General features: G+C 32.6%; 1 protein-coding gene across 13 annotated transcripts in view; it reads left to right on the top strand.

Moving 5' to 3' along the window:
* Window positions 1-21,388, top strand: part of LOC146397805 (uncharacterized) — a 1,134,194-nt gene that overhangs the window by 717,194 nt on the left and 395,612 nt on the right. For 7 of the 13 annotated variants that reach the window (XR_014823707.1, XR_014823711.1, XR_014823709.1 and 4 more), the window contains one exon: window positions 11,045-11,153. The exons of 1 other annotated variant lie outside the window; for it this stretch is intronic. The gene's annotated coding sequence lies outside the window, so the exon portion shown is untranslated. Of the gene's footprint in view, window positions 1-11,044; window positions 14,249-21,388 lie in introns of those variants that run through there. 5 more of the 13 variants (XR_014823713.1, XM_084989255.1, XM_084989258.1 and 2 more) reach the window with 2 other exon arrangements.

Genomic DNA, 21,388 nt, shown 5'->3' with positions numbered 1-21,388 from the left:
TACTAATTACATTAGCTTCTAAGAATTGCTCTAACAAATTATTGCAAGTGTGGTATCTTAAAGTAAGAGAAAATTGGAGTTCCCATTGTGGCTCAGGCGAAATGAATCTTACTAGGAACCATGAGGTTGCAGGTTCTTCAATCCCTGGCCTCGCTTAGTGGGTTAAAGATCCAGTGTTGTTATGAGCTGCAGTGTAGGTCGCAGACGCTGCTCGGATCTGGCATTGCTGTGGCTGTGGTGTAGGCCAGTAGCAACAGCTCTGATTAGCCCCCTAGCTTGGGAATCTCCATATGCCGCAGGTGTGGCCCTCAAAAGACAAAAAGACAAAAAGACAAAAAAAGTTAAAGTCAGAGAAAATTCAGATGCAGACATCTAAAATCAAGAAGTCTTCAGTTCTGCATTTTTTCTGCAGGCTCTAGGAAAGACTCCATTTCTTGCCTCTTCCATCTCTTGGGGTCAGTATTTTTTGGCTTCAATCTCTACTTCCATTTTCACATTGCATTTTCTCCTGTGCTTCTCTTATAACAACACATTGGGTTTAGGTAATGTCTGGACAAATCAAGATAATCTATTCATCTTGAGATCCTTATTTCACTAACATGTGCAAGCACTCTTTTTTTATTTTTTATTTCTTGTCTTTCCTGGGCTGCACCCATGGCATATGGAGGTTCCCAGGCTAGGGGTCTAATTGGAGCTGTAGCCACCGGCTTATGCCAGAGCCACAGCAAGGCCAGATCCGAGCCACATCTGAAACCTACACCACAGCTCATGGCAACTTTGGGTCTTTAACACACTGAGCAAGGCCAGGGATAGAACCCGCAACCTCATGGTTCCTAGTCATATTCGTTAACCACTGAGCCATGATAGGAACTCCCCACAAGTGCTCTTTTTATGAATATAGTAGCATTAATAGGCTCTAGGGATTTGAACAAATGGACATATATTTTGGAGGTTATAATTTAACCCACTATGCTAAATATTGGTCTTGATAATATGCAAATTTGTTATTTTTACTTATATCCTAATATCTGATTATTTTATATAGAAACAAAATAAATACCACTGATTTTTGTATATAGACCATTGATTACGTCTTTGATAAGTTTATTAATTAGTTCTTATGTATCTTGAGATTCTTCAGGATAATGCACGTAGTTATGTCTTGTGAATAAAGGTAATTTTACTTCCAGCTTTTGAGTCTTTATGCATTTTTTGTCATTACACTGCCTACATACTCCAGTGAAATTTAACATACTCTATATTTCCAACTATAATGGAAAGTTTTCTATAGTTCACCACTAGTTATGTTGATAGTTGTAGTTTATGTATATGCCCTTTATTACATCAAGAAACTTCTATTCTGTTGTAAGAATGGTCATCAAAATGAGGTAATAATTACTAACTCTAAATAATAAAAAATAATTAAAAATGCTAGTGTTTGCTTTCCTTATATGCTCATGGTGGATATGCAAATATATGCAATTTTGCATCATACAATTTGAAAACAACATGGTTTATGATTTTACACAATCATCTCAATAAAGAAGAGAAAGATAATGCAGAGAATATATTTGTGTGGAATGGTTAAAATCAAATTAAAATATTTAACAATAGGTAAGATGTGATATAATGAAAGAAACAGATAATGAATATCCCTTTGAGATTTCTAAGTGAGAGATAATAATACAGTCTCAGTGTTTCAGATTATTCATTAAGACTCCAGTTCATCATATTTCCAATGTCTTAAACACTCCCCCCCCCAAATTTAATACCTGGTGAAATTCTATCTTCAATTCAAATGTCACCTCTCAGATCTAAGTAAATAGTTAAAATCTGCATATAGCATTCAAGCATTTTGTCCCACATTGTAGTTTTGTCTATCACTCTAGGTGTTTATAGATCAAAGTGACTAAAAGTATGATTTTTGAAGCTTTACCAGCTGAATTAAAATCACACTACCACAGTGACTAAAATGTGGAATCTCATTGAAGTTATTGGAACTGCTGGGCTTCATTTCTCATCTGGAAATGAGATATAAAAAACAAAATACCAATGCCATAGTGGGTATGAGAACTAAATTAGTTAATACTTTTGAACCTTTCAACCAAGGTCACTCACTAAGTATTCTTAATATTATTACTATCATTTATTAGTATTTCTGCCTCCTACATTAGATTGTTGAGGTCCTTTGAGGACAAAAATTGTCTTTTAATCTTTTGGAAGCTTAGAATAATATTTCACAATAAATAGATCAGCTACATATTTCTTACATGGGACATACATTCAGATTTAAATATAATCAGGATAAAAACAAATTTTTTTTTTTTTTTTTTTTTTTTTGGTTTTTAGGGCTGCACCTGCAGCATATAGAATTTCCCTGGCTAGGGGTCGAACTGGAGCTACAGCTGCCAGCCTACACACAGCCATAGCAATGCAGGATCTGAGCCGTGTCTGCCACCTACATCATAGCTCAGTGCAATGCTGGATCCTTAACTCACAAGCGAGGCCAGGGATTGAACACACATCCTCATGGTTACTAGTCAGGTTCATTACTGCTGAGCCAATATGGGAACTCCTAAAAATATGTGTAATATAGTCAACATATTTAAATAATTTTTGGAAAATATGGCCATTTTTAGTGGTACTTTTAGATGTTTCCTTAGAAGTTTGTCATTTTGAAGTAAATTCATTATCTATGAATGATTAGATAGGCTTAATTTGAATTTAGGGAATAATTTGGAATTTTTCAGTTATTATAACAATAATCTCGACTTAATGTAAACATAATTCTAGATAAATTTAAGCTAGAAAGGCTTTAAATTTTACAAAGGATTGTATATACCTTTTCATGATCACAGATAATATTCTTTTTTATCATTATTCATTATTTTTTTATTTTTGTAATAGTTATTTCACTAATACAATTTTTTTTCTACTGTACAGAATGGTGACCCAGTTACACATACATGTACACATTCTATTTTCACACATTATCATTCTCCATCACAAGTGACTAGACATAACTCTCCCAGACTTCAGGCAAAATTACAAAGCCACAGTCATCAAGACAGTGTGGTACTGGTATCAAAACAGACATATAGACCAATGGAACAGAATAGAGAATACAGAAATATACCCAGACACCTATGGTCAATTAATCTTTGACATAGGCAGCAAGAACACAAAATGGGAAAAAAAAAAAAAAAAAAAAAACAGTCTTTTCAGCAAGCATTGCTGGGAAATCTGGACAGCTGCATGCAAATCAATGAAACTAGAACACACCCTCACACCATGCACAAAAATAAACTCAAAATGGTTGAAAGACTTAAATATAAGACAAGACACCAACAAACTCCTGGAAGAGAACATAGGCAATATATTCTCTGACATCAACCTGATGAATATTTTCTCAGGTCAGTCTCCCACAGCAACAGAAATAAGAGCAAAAATAAACCAATGCGACCTAATCAAACTGACAAGATCTTGCACAGCAAAGGAAACCAAAAAGAAAACAAAAAGACAACTTATAGAATGGGAGAAAATTTATTTCAAATGATGCAACTGACAAGGGCTTACTTGCTAGAATATACAAGCAACTTATACAACTGAACATCAAAAAAGCCAACAACCCAATGGAAAAATGGGCAAAAGACCTGAATACACATTTCTCCAAGAAAGATGTACAGATGGCCAACAAGCACATGAAAAAATGCTCAACATCCCTGATGATTAGAGAAATGCAAATCAAAACTACCATGAGATACCACCTCACACCAGTCAGAATGGCCATCATTAATAAGTCCACAAATAACAACCACTGGAGGGGGTGTGGAGAAAAGGGAACCCTCTTGCACTGTTGGTGGGAATGTAAGCTGGTGCAACCACTATGGAGAACAGTATGGGGTGGGGAGCTGAGGGTTAGTAGATGCAAACTATTGCCTTTGGAATGGATTAACAATGAGACCCTGCTCTGTAGCACTGGGAACTATGTCTAGTAACGTATGCTTACATGCTACATAGGTATCTTTAATGGGTTCACTGTCCCATTCAGAGACATGATATTCTTATTGCATAATCCACCTGTGAAAATTATTTAATGCTTCAGTAGGTATTTAATGTTTTTAAATGATACTCCAACTTTGCAAGACCTGCTTGTCCATCTGTAGATTTATTTCTTTGTGCACATGTGCATTATTCATATGTGGGCCATAATGTGCGCACAAATATTCAAGTTAATTAGAATGCTCAGAATCTTTCAAATTTGAAAGACACCGAGAAATCATCAATTATAGTCAAATGAGATTGAGAAAATCTGGTGTTAGTTAGTTCAAACTGTTTCTCTAGTTATTACCACATATATTGCCCTAAGTAAGTTAACCTGCAACTGCTGACACCATCATCATATTAGGGTGACTGGGAAGCTTTTTACTGATCACTCAGGAATTCTAATATGATTATTCTCAGGAAGAGCCCAAGGCTGATTGGTGATTGATTTTAATGTGTACTCCAGGTTAAGGCTGTTGGTGTAGATGAATGATATACTAGTTCAGCCTCCAAGCCCAATTCCTACCTTCCTCAAAGATCTTATGGTAGGCAGAACTTGTAAAATGTCTCCCAGAAATGCCAAACCCTAATCTCTAGAAACTGATAATATAAGGAAATATTACTACGGTGGTTATATTATGTCCTATGGCACAGATGACCTTAAGAAAATTAGAGTATTTAGTAGGCTTGAGCTAATTGTGTGAGCTCTTAAAAGCAGAGAACTATCTCCACCTGTTAGCAGAAGGTAACGTCAAAGAGATTCATGACACAATGACTTAACGTACTGCCATTGGCTTGGAAGATGGAATATGCTCCGTGAAAAAGAACTGAGACTGAGAACTTTTAGAAGCTAAGAGCCCCCTGACTAAGAGCCAGTAAGAAAATGGGGACTTCAGTTAACCCCAAGGATCAGGCTCCTACCAACTTGACTGAGTTTGGAAGCAAGTTTTTCTCTGGACACTTCGAGTAAGAACCAAGCCTGGTTGAGACCCTGATTTTGGCTTTAAGAGATTCTAAGCAGAAAACCCCCAAGTCTGCTGGGACTTCTGACCTACAAAAAGTGAGTTAATAAATGCGTATTGTTTTAAGTTAGTAAGTTAGTGGTAATTTTTTGCTCAGAAATGGAAAACTAATATAGATCTCAAAAATTCTTTAAACCAGATTCCCAGGCCTCCTATGTTTGTTTTCATAAATTAATACACAAAACTTAAAGTTCCTATACCATATCTCTCCAACTGTCTGTCCCATAGCTCCATTATGACTTCTGTTCACCCACTGCCTTCCAAATTCTCAGCTTATAAAAATTTAAACAGCATTTCCAGCGATTTTATTACCCTCACATGAATGAATTCCTGTTCCTTCTCTGGTCACTGAAAAATTGTCTTTCATAAACCCACCATTTCCTTTTCAGCCCCCCAGTTAATACTCCTTATTATTACTTCTAGCCCAATTCTTCACCACCTACTAGGAAAACCAGCCAACCAACAGCACCAAAGTAAAATACATATAAATCTTTGTGTCCCTGTTGCCAAAACTCGGCCTCTGTCCATTGGTGCCAAATAGAAATGCAGAGACAGAGTTTGGTGTAAAGGAGGAAAAATAAAAACTTTTACTGCTTTGCTAGGCAAAGGAAGCCACAGCAGGCTAATGCCTTAAAGACTGTGCCCACCTTTTGAGAATAATTTCAGGGAGTTTTATAGACCAAAAAAAAAAAAAAAAATGGGGTTTCAGATAAGAATCAAGGTTGGGGAAAATATGCATTCTTTTTTTTTTTTCTTGTTTCTTGTCTGTTTTTTAGGGCCACATTCGCAGCATATGGAGGTTCGCAGGCTAGGGGTCCATTTGGAGCTATAGCTTCTCGCCTATGCCAGAGCCAAAACAATGTAGGATCTGTACTGTCTGCCATCTACACCACAGCTCAAGCCAATGCCAGATTTTTAACCCACTGAGGGAGGCCAGGGATCAAACCCACATTCTCATGGATTCTAGTTGGGTTCGTTAACCACTGAGGCATCCTTCTTTCTTTGTGGGATCTTAATTAGCTTGTGTCAGGAGATCTCAGTGTGATCCTGGTGGTGGTCTTTTGTGTTATAGGATCTTCACTTTACCTAGAATAACAATTCTTGCAAAAAGGGCATATTAATTAGAAATTAGAACAAATTAGGAAAGCTCTTAAAAAATATCAGATGCTTAGCATAATCTTTAAAGGCAATTGTGCTCAGGGTGCCTAGTATTTAGCTCACAAGTGATTGTGTTTAGGGTATAATCAAGTGAGGGAGAAACACAAGAAAGGGCTCCAAGCTATTCAATTTTAAACTATTCATTTCTAAGCTGTCCCTTTCTAAAGAAGCATAAGGAATATAACTTTTCTCTTAGATAAGTTGCCTATATCATTGTATGTATCCCTTGAGAGGGAACCAGGACACTGCCCCAAGGCTACACTATTGTTTCTTAACTGTTCCTCTTTTGTCTTTGCATCCCCTCACTTCCTAGATCAGATCAGCAACTGTCTGAACCTGCCCTTTGTAATTTAGGGAGGGCCAAAAAGGTGAATGAGGCCCATTTCCTAAAAACAAGAAAGTGGGGACACTGAAAGGCTTTTGTGCCAAGGAGCCCCGTAAGGCCTAGCTTGGTTTAAATCCCTGCCATTGTTTAAACTGTCTCCTCACCAATCTTTCCCTCATTCCTAGTAGTTGACATCTGTTAAATTCTGAGAAGCTCTCTTTCACAAAAGAAATTGGTCTATTGTTTTCATGGCTTTCACACACTCTTATAAATAACTTTTCTTCTGCTCTCTTAGCCCCACTCTTTTTTAACCTCCTGATTCACAGACTATTTTTGATGCTTAAAAAATGCCTTCTCAGCAATAGAAACTTTTTTAGGGGGGGGGTCTTTTTGCCATTTCTGGGGCCACTCCTGCAGCATATGGAGGTTCCCAGGCTAGGGGTCTAATCAGAGCTGTAGCAGCCGACCTATGCCAGAGCCACACAGCAACATGGATCCAAGCCATGTCTGCAACCTACACCACAGCTCACGCAACACCAGATCCTTAACCCACTGAGCAAGGCCAGAGATCGAACCCACAACCTCATGGTTCCTAGTCTGATTCGTTAACCACTGAGCCACGACGGGAACTCCAGCAATAGAAACTTTTGATTCACCTGATTCTAATCTCTAAAATTACGAATTCAAATTCTCTAGGAAAAACATGTTTAACTTCCTTAATCATGAGGAAAATTATATTTTTTCTTCTCATTAGGACACCCAGTTCACAGATCCTTCTTCTTTCTGTCAAATTTTTATTTCTTTTCCTATCCAGCATAAGAAATTTTTTACTTCTTTTCTTATCCAGCATAGCACATTCATCCATTAGCAACCTCAATTACCTTACATTGCATGGCAAAAAACACAGTGAAAGAAACTGTAAGGTTTTTTTTTGTGCTTTTTTTAGACAGTCATAATAAAGTTCATGTTGCAGACATGATAAATGCAGGACCAAGAACAATAAAAAAGACTACAATGGAGTTTGCTACTTTATTTCTAAAGATGCATACTTCAAAATTCTATGTTCAAATTCAGTGCCCTAATTGCTAAAACAATGCCTTTAAAAATTTCCCATTATTTATAAATGCCTGATTTTCTTCCACTGAATCTTCTCCATGCAGACGATTTATGGTGGTAAAATCTTCTATGATCTTCCCATATCTATAGTTATCTTCTGGTATAATGAAGGTGTTCCTCCAAATACTTTAGGTAATTGCTTTAAAATGTTCAGTAGATTACAGTTCTTATTGCCATCTCAAGAACTGAAAATTCAACTACTTTTCCTCGTACATTCAATACCTCCCTCCCCTCCACATTACAGTATCTCCTATCTTAAGGGAAAATAGTAAACACAATATTGACCACAATTATCCTCCTGTTACCTAATCTATCAGTCTACTTCCCATTATAGATGGATTTCTTTTTTCAAAATTAACTTTTCTGATACCCCCTCATTTGTTTTCAACTTTATACTCCCAGTCTTAATAAGATTCCTAATAACTAGATTCCCAATTCCCACTACCTCTATGTCTTTACATTTAATGGATATTTTATGTTTTTTGTTTGTTTTGGCCATGCCTATGGCATGTGGAGGTTCCTGGGTATGGGATTGAACTCACACCACAGCAGTGATATTACTGGATCCTGAACCCACTATGCCACAAGAGAAGTCCAATTTTATGTTTTATCTTGTTCTGAGGAATATTTATGCTAAAAAAAAAAAATCTCTCTTCTGTTGGAATCTCTGAGGAAACTTTGTTTTTTCTCCTACCACTTTGTTCACTGTCATTTTTTGCTATCACATCTTCATTTACACAAGAATTAATGTTGGGGTTCTTTTGCCTTGAACTTTGTTCTATCTCAATTTTCTTAGGTGGGTTTTATAAATGCATTTATCTAAAATGGCCCCCAAATTTCTAGCTCTGGTATCTTCTCTGAGTCCTAAACATGTATTAACCCCAAAATCAATTTTGGGAAAATAAACCCAGTTACCTCCACCCCTTAAAATGTCTTTCCTTTAGAGTTTGTTATTCCAGTGAATGATGAATTCCCAAACAGTCCAAAGGGCCAGAGACCTAAGAATCACAGTTTAACTTTCCTACCCATTAAACTTTATATTTAACCTAGCATTTAGACTGATGATTTTCATTCTAATCATCTCTTATATTTACACATCTAATTCCATATATTTTTCCCAGCCTAATTTTATCTGCTATTTACTCCCTTCTAATTGAGTCATCCCTGGTTTAATAAAACATTTATTGACCTAGAAAGTAAGTTTTGTCCTAGGCCAATATGTTGCTAATTGAATAAATAAATAAAATACACTTTTCTCCTTTGGAGATTCATTGTTTTCACTTAGTGGCCGATTTTGCTCTGAATTTTTTTATATTTTAGATTAACTTTCTGGACAGATTAAATTTAAAGCTATTCAAGTTTTAAATTGATATTAACTTATTAAAACAACTTTAGAATCTAGTATTCTTTAAGTATTTAAATTCAGCTTATAAATAATTCTATTATATTTATGAATCTAGTAAAGGAAATTACATTTTGTTTTATTCATGTTTGTTTACCTCAAGTTAAGCAGATTAAATCCTTTATATAATCATGTTCTCTTTATAACTTAAATTTCCTCATATTCAAACTTTAAATTTTATTCAATTTTCTTTCAAATAGTTCAATTTTGTAAACATGTTAAACATGTTTTTCCTAGAGAATTTGAATTCGTAATTTTAGAGATTAGAATCAGGTGAATCAAAAGTTTCTTTTTTTTTCTTTTTAGGGCCTCACGTGGAGCATATGGAAGTTCCCAGGCCAGGGGTCAAATGAGAGCTGCAGGTGCCAGGATACACCACAGCCACAGCAATGCCAGATCTGAACTACATCTGTGATGTACACAGAAGTTTGTAGCAATGCCAGATTCTTAACCCACTGAGCAAGGCCAGGGATCAAACCTGCATACCATGGATACTAGTTGTGTTCATAACCCACTATGCCACAATGGGAACTTGTCCAATATTCTTCAAAGACTAAATAAAAATAATTTTCATATACATTCCCAATTCAAATCTTAAAATATTACAAAATTCTACATGTTCCATTAAAATCTGAAAACTAATGTATCAGATTCTCCAAATTTACTAAGTTATTAACATGTTATATAATAAATTTAAACAGATTTCTCAATACAAAATCACTGACATCATGGGCATGATTTATTTTGTTATCCTATTTAATATTTCCTGAGATTAAATGTATTTAGGAAAAGAGCTTAATCATTTCAAGGGAGTAGAGATTGTCATTCTAAGCAAAGGTGTTTTTTAATTAGCTAACTGGCCAAAAGCTGAGGTGCACGTGTTGGACCTCAAAAATACATGGTTTTTTCAGTTATTCTAACTTTTTCTGGATGGGCATGGGTATTTCAAGAAAATATCTTCAAAAAGGATTGGTTTCAAAATCTACTTTCTGAATTAAGTTTGTATCATAAACTCTTTCTTCTGATTCAATTATCCAAATCCTCACTTCCAAATCATGGTTAATCCCTTTACTGAACTCTTAATAATCAGGTTTTTTTAATGTGAATATTAATGAGGGTATTACTTTTAAAACTGAATCACCCAGTTTCAACAGTAGCTATACTTCTATTTTTATTTATTCCCTAATACCATTTCCCAGTTTTATCTATATTATTTTGTTGACTTCTTTAAAAAAAATATTTTAAAGCAGAATACTTTCTGATTGAATTGGATGATGTTCTTATTTCTCTTCCTCTCTCTTTTTGGCTAGGACTCTTTTCTTAAAGACATTTAAATGATATTCAAATATATTCTAAATTACCCTTGGGTATTGTTTTGTTCTAGGGTTAAAATCATCAAAGTCATGAAAATTATTCCAACCCACTAAGCTTAGCTTAGGCTCCTATTCTCCAGTTACCATGTATGTCCCCTTAAGTGCTCAACTCTATTTTGTTTTACTGCTGATTTGAATTTCAACTTGACACATTCTTTGTGGTTAGATAAGGTTTGAAGACCATGAAAGCAGTGGCAATTCAAACAGTAGTAAAACCATTTCTGTTCTTTTGTGGTGATGATGGAAAAAAAAGCTAAAATCTAATCCTAAACTGACTCTTAAGAAGATTTCAGATAGTAGCTGAAAAATCTCCCAGCTGCATCTACTCTTTCTAGGTACTGGGGATGACTGTGACTACATAGCACAGACCTCCTCCAGGCAAGCACTGATAGGATTTTTATCAGCAAATGTTAGAAGTTTATATAAAGGGAATAAAAATGTGTACTCTTTTGTCTCTTTCATTAACAGAATTACTTTGAAATTCTTCCACATTGCAGTGTGTATCAGTAATACATCACTTTTAATTTATGAGCAGTAATAAGTTCTATGGGTTCACATTTCCTTTATTCATTTACTTGATGAAAGGCATATGCATTGTTTCCAGATTTTATGAACAAGCTGCTATGAACATTCGTGTTCAAGATTTAGTATGGACATAACGCCTTGGTCTTCGATGGCAATACCTAGGGGTGGATTCCTAGATCATATGATAGGTAAGTGTATAACTTTTAAAACACTATCAAACAATTTTTCAAAGTGGTAGAATTATTTTACATTCCTACTACTCCGCATAAGAATTCCAATTCCTTCACATTATGTCTTGCAGAATATATTCTTTTCTTAAATTTTGGCCATTCTAACAGGTCTGTAGCAGTATCACATTATAAATTAATTTTTCATTTCCCTAATGATATTGGGCTTCTTTCCAAATACTTATTTCCATCTGTCAATCTTCTGTAGTAATTTAACTGGTCAGATATTTTGGCCATATTTTATTAGATTATTTGCTTTTTATTACTAGGTTTGGAGTATACTTTAATATTTTGAATAGTAGACCTTCTTCATATACATTTTTTGCAAATGCTTTCTCTCAGTGTGTGGTTTTTCTTTATGTAGTCTAATGATGTCTTTCAAAGAGCAGAAGTTTTTGATTTGATGAGGTCCAATTTAATAATTTGTTGTTTTATGAATAATGCTTTTGGTGTCATAATGTTAAAAAAAATCAGTGTAAATCATAGTCACAAAGATGCCCTCGCATGTTAACTTATAGAAATTATAGAATTTTGTTTTATATTTAGGTCTATGATATGTTGAGATTTTGTATATACTGTGAAGTACAGATACAAGTTTGCTTTTTTGCGTATGATTATCCAATTTTATCAGTACAATTTGTTGAATGTTGACATTGCCTTCTCTAAATTGTACTTCTCTCGGAAATCGGTATCCTATATGTGTGGGACTATTTGTGGACATTCAATTCTGTTTCATTGTATTATTTGCTTGCCTTTATATTAAACTCTACTGACTGTTGTAGTTCTAAATTTGTGCCTCTCTTTCAAAGTTGTTTTAGCTATGCTAGGTCACTTGAATTTTCTTATTCATTTTGGAATAACTCTCAATTTCTTTTAAAAATGCCTACTTGAATTTTAAGTAGAATTGCATTAAATCTTATTGCCAACTTGAGAGGTTTAAGTACTGTGAAAATATTGAGTGTTATGACTGATGAGCATACATCTCCTTTTATTTAGCTCTGCTTTAATTTCTCTAAGCAATGTTTTTTAGTTTACAGTGTAGAAGTTTTCACATCTTTTGTAATATTTTTCTTAATTACATTTTAAAGTTATGTAAATAGTATTTATTTTAAATTTATTTTTCAATTTCTTGTCTCTAGTGTAAAGAAATACAACTGATTTTTGCATACTGATCTTGTACCCAGAAACCATACTAAAGACACATACTCTCTTAGCTTTTTTGTAGATTTCAGTAGATTTTCTACCAAGATAATGATGTCATTAGTGAATCAGGGCAGTTTTACTTTTTCCTTTTCAATCTGGATGCTTTATTTTATTTTTTTTCCCACTCTCACTGCCCTTTCTAGAGCCTCTAGTATAATGGTAAATAGAACTAAGGAGAACTTTTCTTCATATGCTTATCCAATGGTATCAGCACAATTTGTTGAATATCAACATTTCTTCTCTAAGTTGCCTTCTCATGTTAGTCATGTTCCTGATCTATGGAAAAAATAATCACTTTTTCATGGTTATCAGATCACGTGATACTCTCCGTTGGTATGCATAGGTCATAAAGTACTTCCTTCTATTTTAGTTTACTGAGAAGTTTTATGATAAGTAGAAATTGAATTCTGTCATTTTTCCGTCTACTGAGATGATAATATAATGCTTTTTTATTGTAAACATGATGGACTGAAATTTTTCCTTTCAAAATTCATAAATAGGGTCTTAATTCTCAGTATGGTTGAAAGTGGTTGTATTCAGCAACGGAGCATTTTAGAGAGGTGATTAATCTAAAATGAGGCTGGAGTTCCTATTGTGGCTCAGGGGAAACAAATCTGACTAGCATCCATTAGGACACAGGTTTGATCCCTGGCCTCACTCAGTAGGTTAATGATCTGGTGTTGCCATGAGCTCAGGTGTAGGTTGTAGATGTGGCTCCAACCTGGAGTTTCTATGGCTGTGGTGTAGGCCAGTGGCTACAGTTCTGATTCAGCCCCTAGCCTGGTATCCTCCATGTGCCATAGGTGCAGCCCTAAAGACAAAAAAAATTGTAGATGAGGTTATTAGGATAGGTCCTCATCCATCCAATTTGATTAGTGTCCTTATAAGAGGAGAATAGAACCATGAGAAAACCCTAGAGAACACACGCAGAGAGAAAAAAACGTGAAAACACTGTGCAAAGACAGCTGAAAGCCAGAGACCACAGAGGACACCAAATCAGCTGAAACATTGGTCTTCAATGTCCATTCAGAACTGAAGGAGGAAACAAATTTATGTATCTACACAACCCAGCCTATAGTATTTTGATATGGCAGCCCTAGCAAACTAATATAGATAGTGAATTGCATGATTAACTTTTAAGGTTTTATGTTTTTAGAGCAGTTTAAACTTACAGCAAAATGGAGAGGGCAGTCCAGATATTTCCCACACACCTTTGCCACACAAAGGCAAAGCCTCGCCCATCGTCTTCAGTCACCAAAATGATACTATTTTAAAAGCCCAAGTTGTACCTATAGTGACACATCATAATTACCCAGAGTCCAGAGTTTCCCTAAGAGTTCACTCAATGTTCTATATTCTATAGTTTTTGACAAATGTATAAAGACATATATTCATCATCATAATAAGTATTTTCACTGCCCTAAAAAATGCTATATTTTGCCTATTCATCATTCCCATACTCCAAGCCCTGTCAACCACTGATCTTTTTACTATCTTCCTAGTTTTACCTTTTGCAGAATGTCATATAGTTGGATTCATACATGAATACAGGCTTCTTTCGCTTAGCAATATGCATGTAACATTTCTACATTTCTTTTCATGGTTTGAAACCTCATTTATGTTTACTGCTGAATGATATTCTCTTGTCTGGATATACTACAGTTCATTTATCCATTTACCTACAGAAGGACATCTTGTTTGCTTCTAAGATTTGGCAATTATTAATAGAGTTATTGCAAACACCCATGTGGAAATTTTTGTTTGGACATATTTTCAGCTCCATTATGTAAACGTTACAGAGTGTGATTGCTGGATTGTATGAGAAGAATGTATTTATTAAAAAAAAAAAAAAACTGCCAAACTCTCTTTCATAGTGACTGTACCCTTTAGCATTCCCACCACCAATGAATAAGAGTTTCTATTGTATCACATCCTTGTCAGGATTTGGTTTTGTCAGTATTTTGGATTTTGTCATTTTTAAATAGAAAGTAGTGGCATTTCATTTCGGCTTGAATTCCCTGATGGTATATATTGTGATATACCTTTTCATGTGTTTGTTTTCCATACGTACATCCTTTTGAATTAGGTTTCTGTTAAGGACTTCAGTTCTTTTTTAATGGAATTATTTTTTAATTAAGAGTTTGTGTGTGTTTGTGTTTTTTTAAATTTTTTTATTATTTCCCCAATACATTTTTTTTTTCTGTTGTACAGCATGGTGACCCAGTTACACGTACATGTATATATTCTTTTTTCTCCCATTATCAGGCTCCATCATAAGTGACTAAACATAGTTATCAGTGCTACACAACAGGATCTCATTGCTAATCCATTCTAAAAGCAATAGTTTGCATCTATTAACCCCAAGCTCCCAATTCATCCCACTCCCCCCACCCTTGGCAAACACAAGTCTATGATCCATGTCCATGATTTATCAGATAAGTCTTTTGCAAATACAGCCTCTCAGTTTTTGCTTGTCTTCTTATTCTTTTGACATTCAGAGAGCAGAATTTTTAATTTTAATTAATAAATTCTAGTTTATCAACTCTCATTCATAGGTTGTGTCTTTAGTATTTTATTTAGAAATATATCATCATAACCAAGGTCATCTAGTTGTGTTTTCTATAGTATATTTTAATAGTTTTAAAGTTGTGTATTTTACCTTCAAGTCTCTAACCCACTTTGTGTTAATTTTTGTGAAGGATGTAAAGTCTGTGTCTAGATTTTTTTTTTTTGCATGTGGATTTCCAATTGTTCCAGTACCATTTGTTTAAGAGGATATATTTGTCCCATTGCGTTGCTTTTGCGTCTTTCTCAAAGATAAGATGTCTGTATTTCTGGGGTCTTTTAATAGAGTCTCTATTTTCCATTTTTCTATTTGTTAATACTACACTGTCTTGATTACTGTAGCTTTATAGGAAGTTTTGATGTCTTGTTTTTCTTCACTATTTTGTTGTCCATCATAGTCTTCTGCCTCTTCTTATAAATTTTAGATATTTTGCTGGGCTTTTGATTGTGATTGCATTGAATGTAGAGATCAACTCAGGAAGAATTAACATTTTTACAGTACTGAGTCTTGCTATCAATGAACATGGGATCTCTATAATTCTGTTTCATTCATCAGAGTTATATAGTATTCCTCATATAGGTTCTTTTCCATAGTTCATTAAGTATATACCTAACTTTTTTATTTGGGAGCATGCTCATGTAAATAACATTGGTTTTAATTTCAAATTCAACTGGTTCATTGCTTGTATATAAGAGTGCAATTGACATAAGTATAATTTTCTATTCTGCAACATTGCTGTATTCACTTACTAGTTCCAGGAGATTTTTTGTCGATTCTTTCAAATTTTGTACATAGATGGTAATGTCATCTGCAGAAAAGAGATGTTGTGTGTCTTCCTTTACAAACTGTTTACCTTTTATTTCTCACTGTTGCCTTATTGCATTAATAAGGGCTTCCAGTATGGTGTAATATCCTTGATCCTACTTTTTTTACATTGATTTTGCTCTTCTTAATTAAATTCTTAAATTAAAATTCATTGATTAGAAATTTTTATTATTTTCATAGTTATTTAATGTTATACATATTTGCCATATATTGTTATAAGTGTATCTCCTAAATTGTGGTAGCTTTAATTTCATTTTTTTAATTTTCTTCTTTGACTCATGAGTAATTTTGAATATATGGGTAAATTTAAGATATAGTATGTCTATTATTGATGTCTAATTTAATATTACTGTAGGCAAATAACATTCTTTATATGAGTTGAATATTTTTAATTTAATGCAACTTCTTTTCAGTAAAAAATGTTTTATTAAAAGTATATGTATTATTTAAAAGTATATGTGAAAGTAATGTATTATGGTATTGTTTAGTGTAGTGTTCTCAAAGTCAATTGATATCAAACTGAGAGTGTTGTTCAAATTTCTATATCTTTTATAAACTTACTGATTTATATTCCATTTCTTTAGTTAATTAAGAGAGAACTACTGAAATAGCCAGCTATATTATAGATTTGTCTATTTCTCCTCAACATTTTACAGTTTTGTTTTATGTATTTTGATGCTGTTATTTGGTGAATAAGTATTTAGTATTTTTTCTACTAAATGAATTGATCCCTTTGTCATTATGAAATGACTTTCATTATCACTGGTAATACTCTTGTCTCAGAAACCTACTCTTTCCATTGTTAATACAGTAATTCCATTTCTTCTAATTAGTATATTTTCCCCATCCTTTCATTTTTAATTTATTTTTATCTTCCATTGGGTAGCAGATAGTTATTTCTTGCTTTCTAAAGAATCAAATCTGGCATTCTCTGCCATTTAATTGGGGGTTTAGACTATCACATTAATTGTGATTATTCAGATGATTAGACTTTATTGTATCATTCTTTGTTTTCTATCAGGTCTCTTGTTTTATTTCTATTTTCTACCTAGTTTAGCATTAATTAAACTCATAACAACTTATTTACTCTTATTAGCTATTTGCATTTTTATTTTAATCATTGTGTTATGGTTTCTAGTATACACTATACAGCATTAACTTAGTCTACATTTACATTATACTAGCTCACTCCATGTGATATATAAAAACAATAATGTATTTGCAATAGCATACTATAATATCTATCTCTTGACTTTTTAGCTATTACTATCATCCATTTAATGTTTATTATAGGCTCATAGAACATTACAATCATGTGCACTTAAACTGTCAATTATATTTAATGAGATTTAAATTTTTATAATTCATAGATTTATTATCTGTGTAATTTCTATTGCCGATACTATACTTTTATTAATCCAGATAACTTTTCTTCAGCTAAAGGACTTTCTTTAGTATTATAGTGTAAGTTGCATTGCATATAAATATTTTTTTCAGTCTGCTTTTCTCTTGCTTACATTTGTTGTTCCAATGATTAATCGGTCATTCCTATATTTATTCCTTGATGCATAACATCTACTTTCTGTCTCTTTTACTAGTTTTAAGCATTTGATTAAATGCTACTTTTAGTTTTCTTCTTGATTATTATAATTTAAGTTCATTAAGATTTTGGGGGAAATGACCAAATTTTTTTCTAAAACTTTTTTTAACTTTCACCCTCCTTTTCCCTCAAAGATTCCAATTATACATATATCAGACCACTTTAATAGTCCAGCTAGTTGGTGTTTTGTTCATAGATTTTGAGTCTCTTATGTCTCTGTGTTGCAATTGTAAAACTATTTTTATGTCTTCAAGTTTATTAGTTTGTTTTCAATAATTCATTCTAATAAGTTTATTATCCCATCCAGAGTATTCCTTATCTTATAAGGATTAAATTAGGCAGATAATAAATTGTATTTTGCATCTCATGAAATTTAATTTTTGTCTTTTATGTATTTTATGGCTCTCCTTAATGTTTAAACACATGGAGTAAAGTTAGGGTTACTTGCAATATCTTTCTCTGAAAATTCTAGTATCTTTGTCATATAAGTCATCTGAGTGACTTATCTTTTCATTATGGGTTGTAGAAACTACTCTACACTTTGTGAGTGTCAACCCTTTATCTGTAATTATTCCTGTGGATATTTACTTGGTAGTTTATCCACACATTTATCAGTTAGTACTCAGATGGATATGTGAAGGTGATTTCTTTGCCAACCTCCAGAGTTCTGCATCTATGCAGCTCTATTTTTTCCCTGATACTTTGTTATTTCATTATTATGCACTGCTTTGGTCTACTCGCTTGAATAAAACTATATTCTGGTGATTTCAAGCCTGAGGATAAATATTTCCATGTTGTTCCATTTTGGTGTGAAGTAGAGGTCTTATTTCATATATTTTTTTTACTCTTCTTAACAGTTAAATTTAGTCATTTATAATCTTACTCCATGAACTTAAATAGCAAATCTTAAATAATTTAAAAAAGTATAAGTGCTTATATAAGAAGAAATTTAGGAGTACTCATAATGTAGGTATATACAGAACCATTTAAATAATGCTCATTTTGGATAGATATTCTGAACTGTACATTGAAGTGATTCAGTGATTCATCTTGATACAGAGTTGTGTGTGTTTTTATTTAGGGAAAAATTATGAGGTATTTAAGTGTTTTCTTAATGTAATTTTATAGAACTAGCATAAGAAAAGATTTCGTGAAGAAGAGCATCTAAAGTAGTAAAGTATAAGTAAAATGATAGCATGATATTTATTCCATGTGATATTTACTTGTTAAATAAAAATTTCACACTTTACGTACCTTACATATTTTAAAAATATATTAATCGTGGAAATCATTTAAGTGTTATCAGCAGAGATGTTTTCTATGAAATCTTTGACTCTTATTAGAGTAGAAGTGAAGGAAATCTTGTTCAATATCTCAATCAGTGTATTAATATTCCCTACTTTATCCCTTGCATGTGGCCAGCAAATTTTGCTTAGATACCTTCAATATCTATGATTTGTTATTTCACTAGGCAGGTCTTGCAATGCTGGAAAACTCCTTAAAATAAGCAGAAATATGTCTGTCTGTCTGTAACTGCTGCCTACTAGTCTTTAATCTGACACATGTAATTCCAGTAAAGTCTAAACCATTTCTACTAAACAAATATTCTAAGAATCAAAAATTATTAGTGAAATTAATGGTTAAAATATATTTAAGGGGCAATTGAGGAAAACAGTGTAAACTGTATATGACATAACAGTATGTTTGTCAAATTTATAAGATATTTGTATTTCATTTATATTAGAAAATGTCTCTCCTTTTTGAAAGATGCATGGTAAAGTACTTTGTGGTAAGACATGATAATAAGTGCTACTTGCTTGATAATAATCATAAAATTAAGATAAAACTTGTTTCTTTATCAAAAAGCGTTTTACTTCTGTTGATGGACAGAAATTTATTTTACTTCCTCCTTTTAAGACTAATATAAATTTTTTTAAACAAAATATTAAACTAAAGCAGTTGTGTTTCAACAGTTCAGCTTTTTGAAAGGTATATATTCCAATTTACTAAACATAGCAGTTATCAGAGATTATCACACGGAACAAATTTGAATTGTGCACCATATTAGCATGGAGACAAAGTGTTCTGCTTTGCATATATACAGCAATTAAAAGGAATGGGCAGATGGCATTTTTTAATGAATTTCCAGTCCATTTTCCACGTGTACCATTTCCATGCATTACAAAGTATTCTTGCTGTTGAGCCTTTGCTTTGCCCTAAAGGTAGATTTCCTGTGCTAAATATTATTCTTGAGTTTAAGTGCAAAGTAAATGTACGTACCCATTTGGACAAAAAATCAATCTGGAAAATGGTGCATAATAAAATAATTATTTTAAAGAATGATTCCCTATAACCTTCTTTCACTAACTATTACCCATTTTCTAGTCTTTGTTTCCTCTGGTGAGTAAAATGAATCTTTACTACACTATGTTTTATCTATAAAGTCTTTTAATTTATTTCCCAATTGTTGCTTATTGCTTATGTTAAGGATATTGTTCAATTCTACTTTTTGTGTGATACTATTTGGTTGTCATAGTGGGAATAGTACTCACCAATACTCACCAAAGTTCTGATTAAAGTTAATTTATTCCTTTGTTTTATTTTGTGTATTTAATAGCTTTCAGTTTAGCAACAGAGATCTTCAAAAGAAATTAATTTGTTTAGTGAGGTACAAATAAAATTGTTCTATCTAGACATTGAATATTAAGGTGATCTTTTACTGTTTTTTAAGTTTAATTTTTCTCAAAATATTAAAAAATAATTGTCATTACTTCTTATTTCCATAATGAGTCTACTCATTCTGCTCATTTATTAGCATATATATTTATTTTTAATGTTTTTGCTCTTGTGAAGGGAAAATTTTTCTATAATAACTTCTGAGTTATTGCTGGCATAAATAAACCTAAAAATTTAATTCATACTTATTTTTAACAAGCCACTTTGTTCTTATTTATTTTTAAATTTTATCTTTTCTAAATTATATATTTGAAAATAACATTAAAAATATTCTCTAATTTTCAGCAATTATATAAGTTTAGACAATCTTAAAATCCAATGATAAATCAATAATAAAATTGTACAATCAAAAAAGAAATGAACACAGGATAATTTTAGAATAAAATTCTCATTTGTTCAATGATCAAAGAAGTGTGTATGTTAATTTTCATATACATCAATGTTGGATGTTCTGTGTGGAATAACAAAACAGATATTAACTTTTATATTTGGACATTTATATTGGCATGGCATTTCAAAAAAGCAGTTTGGCTATACAGATAAGTCACATTAAAAAATTTATATTCTATGACAAAGTAATTCTTGGATTTATAGGGATCACTCCTATGAGGAGAAAATGAGAAATGAATAAATGTTTTATTTCTACCATTGTTTATAATGGTGTTTATATTACCTTTGATGAACCCAATCATATATGATGGATTATTCACTCATTAAAATATTATTAGTTATATTTAATGAACTAATTAAATGTTCATGCTTTACATGCTGCAATATAACATCAACCAACACAGATACATACAAGTTCGCATATTAAAATACTACTACACAGGAGAATTGTAAAGATGCTTTGCCTACTACATAGTTAACATCCTTTAAAGATGTTTCAACACCAATATCTCAAACACTGGCCTTTCAATAAAGTAAATTATGAAAATATTCTTTTAATGAGCTATGAGACTCTTCATGGAGACCTAATATGTACAACTAAATTTTACTATATATCTATTTTGCAGTTACATTTTTTGAGATCTGTTTGCTTAATTTTGTACCAATAAAATCATTACATCAAGGAATATGTCAGTTTCAAATTTTGTAAATAAAAGCTTTGTTTCTTTTTTTATTATCATTTATTTTAAAGGCATTAATAAAAGCTTAACATACTAAGAAAGTTACAATATACAAATGTGCTAAGCCTCAATTTTGACAGATTCACTTTCTGTACTGTATGTGACCTTGAGTTTCTTTTAATTACTCATATTTCCA

The sequence above is a fragment of the Sus scrofa genome, chromosome 13, assembly GCF_054392235.1.
Source record: "Sus scrofa isolate SSC_HxYL_T2T_F1_AM1 chromosome 13, Sscrofa_HxYL_maternal_Yorkshire_Landrace_v2.0, whole genome shotgun sequence".
NCBI classification, from domain to species: Eukaryota; Metazoa; Chordata; class Mammalia; order Artiodactyla; family Suidae; genus Sus; species Sus scrofa.
This window is presented reverse-complemented; position numbering and strand designations above follow the sequence as displayed.